Source organism: Triticum aestivum, chromosome 5A, assembly GCF_018294505.1.
Source record: "Triticum aestivum cultivar Chinese Spring chromosome 5A, IWGSC CS RefSeq v2.1, whole genome shotgun sequence".
Lineage (NCBI taxonomy): Eukaryota > Viridiplantae > Streptophyta > Magnoliopsida > Poales > Poaceae > Triticum > Triticum aestivum.
Window position 1 is genome coordinate 297,470,166 of NC_057806.1, and position 10,725 is coordinate 297,480,890.

The window sequence follows — 10,725 nt, forward strand, 5'->3', positions numbered from 1 at the left end:
TGACAACCCCTAATCGCGTTGGTTGCGAGTAGCTATCGTTTTGTGCAAGTACGAGGGACTTGAGCGTGGCCTCCTACTGGATTGATACCTTGGTTCTTAAAAACTGAGGGAAATACTTACGCTACTCTACTGCATCATCCTTTCCTCTTCGGGGAAATCCAACGCAAGCTCAATTGGTAGCATGCTTCAAGTACGCCTGTTTTATTTTTAGCAAGCAACAAACGTACTTCTTCATCACCCATGGCGTCAGAAATAATATTACTCCCCGATTCGGACAAGTTGTTGTTAATTTGGTTCTGGGCGATGAGTGCTTTAAGTAAGAGGCAATCGTTCTCTTTCCTCTTCAATCTCCCGCTGCGCTTCCTCGTGGTCGTGGGTGTAGCCTTTTCGGCCACTTCCTTCTTGGTACTTGAAGCATTTCTGGCAGAACGTTTGGTTTCCTACAAGGTAGACAGCCGAGCATACGGTGAAGCTTGGACGGACTTCTTAGCAAATGGTTTATCTATGTCGGACCACTGAGCTGGCGGTGCTGCTGTGACGGACTGCTGGGCTGTAGGAGCAGAGGCATCGGACTGCCGACCATGCGTTGAAGCTATGTCGGGTTTCTGCGCAGGTGGTGCCAACTTGTCGGTGTGCTGAGGAGGCCGTGACAAAGCGTTGGTTTGCTGAGCAGGAAGTGCTGACGCATTGGTATGCTGATCACGCGCCTGCGGACCGACGAACTGATGAGCAGTCGGTTATGGACCTACCGACTATTTGCAGGCGGTCCCAAAGCATCAGACTGGTTAGCAGTCTATTCCACCAGGTTGGTCTGCCGAGCATTTGCTGCAGCTGGATCTCCCCCCGCTGCTTCAGCGACTGGCATCTGAACCGGTGGTGCATCATCAGTAGTTGTAGGCCTTGCCACTGGCTACTTTGGGGCGGAGGATGACATGGCATGTATGCTACAAAGTCGGGCCGGATGATCACAGGTTGATGCATCAGCCTGCGAGAGCTGCTGTGGCAAGGAGAGCGTCACCGGTTGAGGGGCGACAGTGGTTGCTCTTGGCGGGGCTTCAGGAATCTCATCGATGAACTCTATTTCCTTTCGTGGCCACTGGATGTGATGTAACAATATTTCTCCCAAGGTCATTTGGTCATCGAAGTCTCCTTGGACATTCTTTAGGGCAAATTCATTGAATCCAGGCTTTACTTTAGTCGCGTAGCACTTCACACAACCCGGCTTCAATGGCACATTGTCCAAGAAGAGGCCATCTTCCAAAAATGGTGGGCAAACCCAGGCTGTTGCACATTTCAATGTACCTTCATAATGTGTAAGCATGTGCTTCAGTCTGTCTTTCATTCCAGATAGATCAGATATAGCATCATCATGAGTAGCTGCAGTCTCAGTGTCACTGGGGTCAGCTGATGCACAACTACTCTTGTGCAGTGTTGTCGCGCAATAAGAAGCATCCTCCATGCCCGCCTCCCCTCCCATCTACTGGCTATCTGTCAGTGTTAGAGTCTTCTGCATCATCATCATTGACTCCTCAACATCCTTTCGAACAACTGGATAAATCTCCTTCTTCAACTTTTCATACAATGCATTCTGCTTCATTTCACTCCTCGCTTTTTTTCATGCCGAGCCTCTCTTCTTTGCTGAGTGTGAAAGCCCTCTTGTGCGGGACATTAACACCTATACCCCTTGCACGGCCAGGGGGCTCTTTTGTGTCCAGAGCAATGGACAAAATGTCACATGGCCTTGAGTTCCTGTAGAACCTTCCAGGGATCTTGGAAGCCTCTACCATCACTTCATATAGTTTGGCATCGTGTGCGTTTTCAAATTAATAAGTTCCGTCATCACGCCTCTTTGCACGTGCCCGCAAGTAGTCTCTAGCGCGTTCGCCCCTGATTTCACTAAAGACCGGATTCCCACCCGCCGCTACTGCTTCTTTGTCTTCCTGTTCCCATATCAGTTTCATGCCGTAGTATCGTGCCACGCCCATACGGTGGGGGGGGGGTGTATGTTCTTCTTCTGAAGTGTTGATTGCTTGAAACTCTTCTCAGCAAACTCTGGAGTTACCCTGACCCTTTTGAATTCTGCCCAGTCTACCTTTGTAATTTGGGGGTATGCGGGGATTGGGTCCTTGCCTTCACTCAAGTACTTCTTGTACAGCACGTGCTTCCAGTTTCTCCAAGCATCCCTAGCTTTCTTCAGTGTAGCATGTTCCACCTGCATTCTCCACTGCTCTGGAACGTTGGAGTGATCCATGATCTCCCGGACTATCCTTCGCCGTGTTTCTATGTCAGCCTTCTGAAACCCCGGCAGATTAATGTTGAACCTTGCCCTGCCAACAAATCCACACACACTCCTAAACCTCATGCGTGATTTATCTAGTTTAGTTGGATCCCAGGACTTTAAATCAATCTCGGTTACTTCATATACACCTTTAGGTTGGTGTGTGGGCTTCCTTGGACGGTCCTCCGTGTCCTGACCAGAAGGGTAATTGCTGCAGCTCTATCCCGTTCAAGACTACTTGATCCCTCACAATCTGTTGAAGACCTAGGCTTATCTTAATCAGATGAAGATACATGGCCTGAATGAGTGCTGTCGCTGCTACTCGGCATCTACAGAGAACACATGCGAAACTCAGGAAAGGAGGATAAGCATACAACTAATAACTTGGTATCAAGCTTTCTAAACATGCCATGCAATAATTTAGAAAATGTATGGCTAATTTGTTAAGTTTGTGTGACTCGGGCGCCCGCGATCTGTAAATAGGCAGTAACTTATTGGAACAAATACAACTTATTTGTAGTAAGGAAGGTAGATAATGAACATATATACGCTCTCCGTTCTTTTATAGCCAATTTGGGAACATACGGAACAAAATTGGAAGAGGGATTGCGAGGAAATATGCCTCACCGCGATGGAGAGCAGTAACTAACATGCTTCTTAATGCAAACCCGGCCGGGCCACAGGAGAGGTGAGGGTTACTGCATCGATATGCTCGAGGGTGGCTGGCGAGCAAACGAAGACGGCGAGGCGCGGGCCGCCGCGTGTTGGGAACGGCAGTGGAGGTAGCCTTGACGCCGAAGAGTGGGCACATGGCCGGGGTGAGCTTAGCTGTGCCGAAGAGGGTGTTGTGGATCTGGGGGAGGGGGGAGCTGGCGAAGGAGATTGGGTGGACTAGTAGAGTGAAACACGGGTGAACGGTGGGGGTGTTGGCGGCCTCGGTGAAAAGGGTCAAAAATATCCCCGGTCACTGCGCGCGCAGAAAGGCCTATGCAAACGAATGCCTCTAAGCGCTCATGTGCACAAATAGAATAATTTCGTTTGAAATGAAGACGTAGTAAATTTGAAATGAAGACGTGAGTTCATCATTTCGCCTCTAAATTTTTCCCACGTAAACCAATCACAATTTTACCACATGTTTGATATGCTGGCGCATTTCAGGTCTCGTGTGCTATATGTAAGACATTTTCTGGCATTTACCGTGCATGTTGGCATCTAAATCAATTCCTAGCCGGACTGCATTTCCTGTCTAAAGGGATGGGGATTTCCGTTCGATCTGGGAGCATCCAACGGTGTAGACGTACGATCCGTGGGGTTTGGGTTCTGGCCAATCAGAACACACGACTCAGATCGAGTGTGTGGCGGAGGGGTGGGGGTGCATCGGCCACGGTTTAGTGGACACACGGCTTTCATGAGTGAACTGTGTGCTCTTTGAAAACATTTACATTACGTAACATCATATTTTTGTTCGATTGAAAACATGAGTTCGTCGTTTTGCCTCCAATTTTTTTCCACGGTAAGAAATCACGAGTATCGTGGAGAGTGTCATATACTAGTATCATGAATATACAATATATATATGATACTAGTGTATGATACTACCCTTAATTAATTATAGTGCATAGTATAATACATAGAGTATTGTATCATATATAGATCATATTTATTGCCATCCATGACACAAATTAGCATCGCATTTAACATGATATGGTATCTACCTATATGTTACTCTAACCCTCTTTATATATATTTAATTATTTGCCACATCAGCATACTTGCTATTTTTGAGTGCATGAAATCATTGGCTATGATACCACCACTATGGCCAGCCTTATATAGTGGGGAGTATCATATACTATATATTATGGTATCATGCATATGATATTAGTGTATGATACTACATACGTACCTTCATAATGCATATATACTATCATAGAGTAGTACATATCATAGATGACCGTATTTATGGCCATGCATGACACAAAGTAGTATAGCATTTATTATATATATATATATGTTATGGTATCTACATATGTTACTGCTTCTTTGCCACATCATCATATTTTCTATTCCCGAGTGCATGATACCAGCTATGATACCCCCACTATGGCCACCCTAATAAGGCTGGTCGTAATATGGGAGTATCAAACGGTACAATGAATGCCAACTAGACTTTTTGGATGATGTGGCACACAGTTAAATGATGAAAGAGAGGGTGTGGTATCATATCATGATACAGTATCATATTAAATGTTGTACTACTTTGTGTCTTGCATGGCAATTAATAAGGAACCTAAGATACTAACTTATGATACTATGCATGCGCACATTACGGAGGTATTGCCGATCATATACTAGTATCATGCATATATACTCCCTCCTTTCCGATTTATAGGCTTATCTCAAAATATAGGCATATCATAAGTTAGCATCTTAGGTTGCCTTACTAATTGTCATGCAACACACAAAGTAGTAGTAGAACAATTAATATGGCATGGTATCATGATAGGATACCACATCCTCTCTTTCCTCATTTAATTGTGTGGCACGGTCATACTAGCTAGTCGTCTATGATATACTAGCTACCTCACTAAGAGCATGGTTAACAATACAGCCAAGGGTCGGCTATAAAAAGTTGCCATGTCATATACAGCCAACCTCTTAGCGGGCATGTACAATAATAAGTTTTATATACATACTAGTTTATCAATAGTTGGCCCACCTTACATCCTCACAAAGCGTCTTGGGTCTCGTATTGCAGCTGGCTCTACTCACTACAAAAAAACACACATCCGTGACATTTTGGGCCGAACGAAAAAATATGTTGTCATACTTATGACACTTCTATGACAGTAATTGTGACAAAACCCAGTATCATCATAGATGTGGTGGGGTCCTACTTCTATGACAAAAAATCATGATAGAAAATGGGCTTTTCGTCTTGGGCGGGATGGCGACGCAGCTGCATGACATTCTTTGGGCCGTCCATGACGAAAAAAACCATGGTAGAAGCGAGGGCGAGGAAAATATCGGGGAGTTCCCGGTTACGATGGCTCGCCGGGGGCCGAGCGATGTGCGTTTCTCTCGTATGTACGCGCATGTGTGCGAGGCGTTGGGCTCTAACTGAACCCGAGCGATTGCACTGCAGGCTACACGTTATTGAACCCGAGCGATTGATCGATACCTTCGCTACTGCTGCTAACTGAAGCCGATCGAACATTGATGCATCCTTCCCTCGATGAACAGTGAGTGTTGTTGGGGGGTTGGATGAACAGTTCCCTGTCGGGGGTTGGATGCACATGACCCCATGGTAGTAGAGGCCGTTGCCGGTGGATGAATAGGACCTCGATCGATCGAGCTGGTGGAGGGGTGGATGAACAGGACCCCGTGGAGGGCTGGATGACCAGGACGACCCCGTGGAGGGCTGGTTGAATAGTAGCCGGTGGAGGGCTGGATGAACAGTAGCACGTGGAGGGGTGGTTGAACAGGACCCCATGGAGAGGGCTGGTCGAACAGTAGCCGGTGGAGGAGCACGCAGTGGAGGCTGGATGAATAGGAGCCCGTGGATGAACAGTCGCAGGTGGAGGCTGGAGGAGGTCGACGGTGGATGAATAGTAGCCTGTGTAGGCAGTCGACGGTGGAGATGAACAGTATCCCATGGAGTCCCGTTTTACGGTATGCCACACCCCTCCCGATGAACAGGACCCTCGTTTCGACTGTAGCGCTCCAACACAAGTCCATTTCCTCCATTTTGCGGTATGCCACACCCATCCCAGTCAACAGGACCCCGTTTTGACCGTAGGAGGTCCGTTTCCTCCGTTTTGTGGTACGCCAGACCCCTCCCGATGAACAGGATCCTGTTTCCACCGTGGCTGGTCGAACACAAGGCCATTTCCTCCGTTCTGCGGTACGCCAGGCCTTGTTTCAATCGGGTGTTCCGTCCAAGCCGGTTGGCTCCCGATGAACAACACGCATTTCGTTGCCTCCTGATGAACAAGACGCATTCTGTTGCCTCCCCATGAACACGACAATGGCGCAGCTTCTCCATTCTGACCCAGCCATGTACATGAGCCCTGGCCATACGTATGTGCGAGTAGGCATTCAAGACCCCGCCCGTATGTACGTACATGGCCGTATTTTCTTTCTTGCACCCTAGACGTGGTACGTACATGTACATGCTACGTGCGCGCCTCTACTACGACACGTGTGCTCCTCTACTATGACACGTGCCCTTCCTTGCACAGCCATAGTTCATCTCTGCAGCCTGCACATAGACCGATCGTATCTACGTACACGTTCGCGACCAGAATGACAACGCTACGTACGCTTCGACCAGGTTGGTGCCGACTGTCAGGCACATCCTTGCGTGCGAAGATGTAGCTGGTGGGTCCCAGCAGTCAGGGGGGCGAATCATTTTTTTGCCCGTAATATGGACGCACTTCATTGCGTGTGAAGATTTAGCTGGTGGGTCCCAACAGTCAGGGGGGAAATGTTTTTCTCTGCAAAATACGGTGGCCCATCCAGAGGGTCCCTGCTATCAGGTGGAGGAATAATTATTTTGCACTTAATAAGGAGGCACTTCCTTGCTGCGGCCATGGACCCAGTTGTCAGCCTCTCCACGTACAGTACAATTCCGATGGAAGTCGTTCCTTGACCGCGTTGACCACGCCGCGCCGAGAGCACCAGGGCGGTGCACGACGACGAGGCCTAGGAAGGGGACGACGCGGAGCCGGGGAAGATGCGGCAGTGGAAGCCCACACGGAGAGGAGTACGAGGGTTCACTGGTTCGGCTATGGTGTGAGGCTGCCATCACTGCAGAATAACAGGGGGTGTGTGTGAGTAGAGGGATGGCCTAGCCAGCAGTGGGAGTAGTAGGGGGTAGTGATGGCTCTGCGGCAGCACAGCCGGCCACGGGAGGCAGGAGCAGGTGGCACGATCGGCGCTGCTCTGGGAGGTTGGAGCAAGAAGACCAGAGGTTGAAGAAGCACTACGGCCGTTGGATGGACATCATACGGTCACTTGAGCTAGAATCGTTCATATTGACTAAGTTGACAAAGCCCTCCATCCCCGTCAACTTAGTAGGCCCACAAGTCAGTCTTCCACTATGTTAGGTCCCAGCTAGCAGGGGGAGTATTCATTTTTTGTGCGCAATAAGGAGGCACTTCCTTGCATGCGAAGATATAGCTGGTAGGTCCGAGCTGTCAGCAGGGGGAACGCATTTTTCATGAAATACAGAGGCCCTTCCGGTGGATCCCAGATGTCAGGTGGAGGAATCATTATTTTGCGCGTAATAAGGAGGCATTTCCTTGTGTGCGGCCGTGGACCCAGCTGTCAGCCTCTCCACGTACAGTCCACTTCCGATGGATGTCGTTCGTTGACCACGTTGACCACGCCGCATCGAGAGCACCAGGGCGGTGGACAACGACAAGGCCTACGAAGGGAATGACACGGAGCTGGGGAAGACACGACAGTGGCTGCCCACGCGGTGGGGAGTACGAGGGTTGACTGGTTCAGCTGCCGTCGCTGGAGAATAACAATAGGTGTGGGTGAGTAGAGGGATGGCTAGGCCGGTGATTGGAGTACGGTGGGGCGGTGAGGCCTGCGCGGCAGCACAGCCAACTATGGGAGGAGGGGGCAAGCAGTCCCGCCGGCGCTTGTTTGAGCGGCTAGAGCAGGAAGAGCAGAGATTGAATAAGCACGACGGCCGTTGGATGGACATCCAACAGTCAGTGCTTGTGCATCAACCTTTTTTAGGAAAGCCTCAAATCTGTGGAAAACAACATACAACCCATCCGCCATTATTTCTAATAATTTACAGCCTATTTTCTAATTCTTAAGTTTTTTTGGAGCCCATATTCTTTTTGTTAGCATTATAGCCCATATTGTGGCCACGGTTAAAAAATTATATGAAATTTTGCATATTTCGGTGCGGTCCGAACTGTTTTAATCCTGAAATTTTGAGTCACATTCAAACTGATTTTAAAAATAAATGCATATCAATATAAAATCCAACAAATTGTCCACGCATAAAAATCAATGCAATTTAAAATCTCAAACTAAAAAAAAGAAATTTGAAACTAATTGCCGGTTTGATGTGTTTTAAAAATCTACAACCCATTTCTCATTACTGATAGGCCATTTTCTCGGCCAGCCAAATGAAGCTCTCCTTGTCTTGGAAGTTTGCAGCCCAACAGGCCTGGCAAAGCGAATTACTTGACAAATCACAAAAAACTGGGGTAGCCATTTTCAAAAAGAACAAAAAAAACTACTGGGCTGATCTGTGGTAAACATAAAAGAAAAGGCTGTCTAGACAGGCCAGAGTGCCCCGCACTGCCGAGTTGACACCCTGCTTCCGTCTCAAAAACAAATTAGATAAATGATACTCCAATTATGGCGATTCATAAAAATGCCACTGCAATTTTAAAACTTTGTAAAATGCTTCTGCAATTTTTGCAAACTTGAAAAATGCCACATCAATTTGTTAACTTTGAAAAACGCCGCTCCAGACTTCGAAAAATGCCACTGGAAATGGCATGAAATGGCATTTTTCAAAGTTTGGAAATTGCAGTGGTATTTCTCAGAATCACCAGATTTGGAGTGGCATTAATCAAATTAACCCAAAAAAATAAATGGGCGAGTTGCTGGCTCCCTGGTGTCAGCCGCTCGTTGTGTAATTCTCTCGTTTATTGACTATGTTGACAATGGCATGGGATCCAGATGTCAGAAATCCATTAGGAGGAGCCATTTTTTTATTGGCTTGAAATAAGGAGGCACTTGCTTGCGTACTGCCATGACCTTGGTGGGTCCGTGATGTCATCCTCTCCATGTACAATCATCTCCTGATTGTGTACGCGTCAACCTGGTAGGCCCACAAGTCAGCCTCTAAAGCCGTGGCGGACAAATACAACCCATTTAAAAAAATAACAGCCCATTCCATACGTTCAAACGGAAAGTTCAACATTCAGAGCAAAGTAACAGGTCTGATCCAGATATAGAGTACTGAACTTCCATGTTGACAAGCATCATAGCCAAGTTAACTCTCTACTCCCACTAATACTCTAGTAGTGTACACGTACTAACTTACTCTTAGTTAACTAGACGATGCCAACCGCCATCTGCGGTACACGCTAAACGCCAGAACCAGTGTCCTCCGCCTCCCCCTGGACATGCCAGAGGTGCGATAGGGCGCGTTGCTCGCACGCGTTTGCCCTTTCCGTGCCGGTGTGGTCAACCGAAGCTTCGAATTCTAAGCGGGAAACCCACTTGACGAGCTTGTAGTAAAATTCGGCGTCTCAAACGCATGCGTGCCCGACAGCCTCCAGGGCTATTTGCCGGGCGCCGGCCTCCATGTAGTCTTCCCAGTTGCGGGTGCTCTGCTCGCGACTTAGAGCGTCGGTGCGCTGCTGCTCCATGTCCCGCTGGCGGCGCAAATCGGATATACGCTGCTCCTCCGCCAGGCGGTCATGCTCCAAGAACTCCTCATACTCCGCATTGCCATCTAAAGACCGATAGAATGCCTCCTCCCTCCATCTTCCTTCCGGTGAAAAACCGAACACTAGTTCCGGCGGTGACCGCCTCCGGCGTCGCCTATCGTGGACGGGCGGGGGCATGGCATATGTGGTGAGAGCGAGGATAAGTGGCGAGCGATATCGGGCCAGTGGGAGCTTATGACGATAGGGCGAGTTTGGTGATGGTGCCACCGGAGAAGCTCGAGAAACAGTAATTATAGGAGGAAGGTAGGCGAACTAGCATGTCGCGGGAAACACGACGGTCATCGCGGTCATCGGAATTAAATGCATAAGCAGGCATGGCTTAGCACGCCAGCTTGCCGTGGAAAACTAGAAAAACTGAAATTATGACTCTGCCGTCCCGTCTGTGCTGGGTCGCACGCAGGCATGATGGTGAAACAAGTGCACTCGAATCATCCAAATGAGGTACTCCCTCCTTGTTAAAAATGATTCCACTACTTATCATCTATACCTTGGTTGGTTAGATTTTTGAATTAAGCCCTGCAAACTGGAAAGGATGTAGTACGTGCGTGATCCACTATTTATTCGTGTAGGATCGAGTAGGTTGTTTTTTTGAATTAAGCCCTGCAAACCGGAAAGGAGGTAGTACGTGCGTGATCCGCTATTTATCCATGTAGGATCGAGTAGGTCGGATAGTATCTGTGAAGGATCGAGTAACTCGGATAGTGTATGTGTACGATCGCATTAGATGATGAACTTTCGCTAGGAGATAAGGCATTAACGAACGTTTTTGTTGGCAATTTCTTCATATTCGCATGGCATTTTCTTCAGAGCAGCTTGTCAGTTTCTTCAAAGGTAGCCATTTTTATTCAAAAAACTGCCACTTCGGACCTTGCGTCACAACTAAAACTGCCAGGAGCGCATTAGTAGGCTAGCTAGTGATCGATCAGTAACTTGCAAACACTGAGCGAACAGAAATAA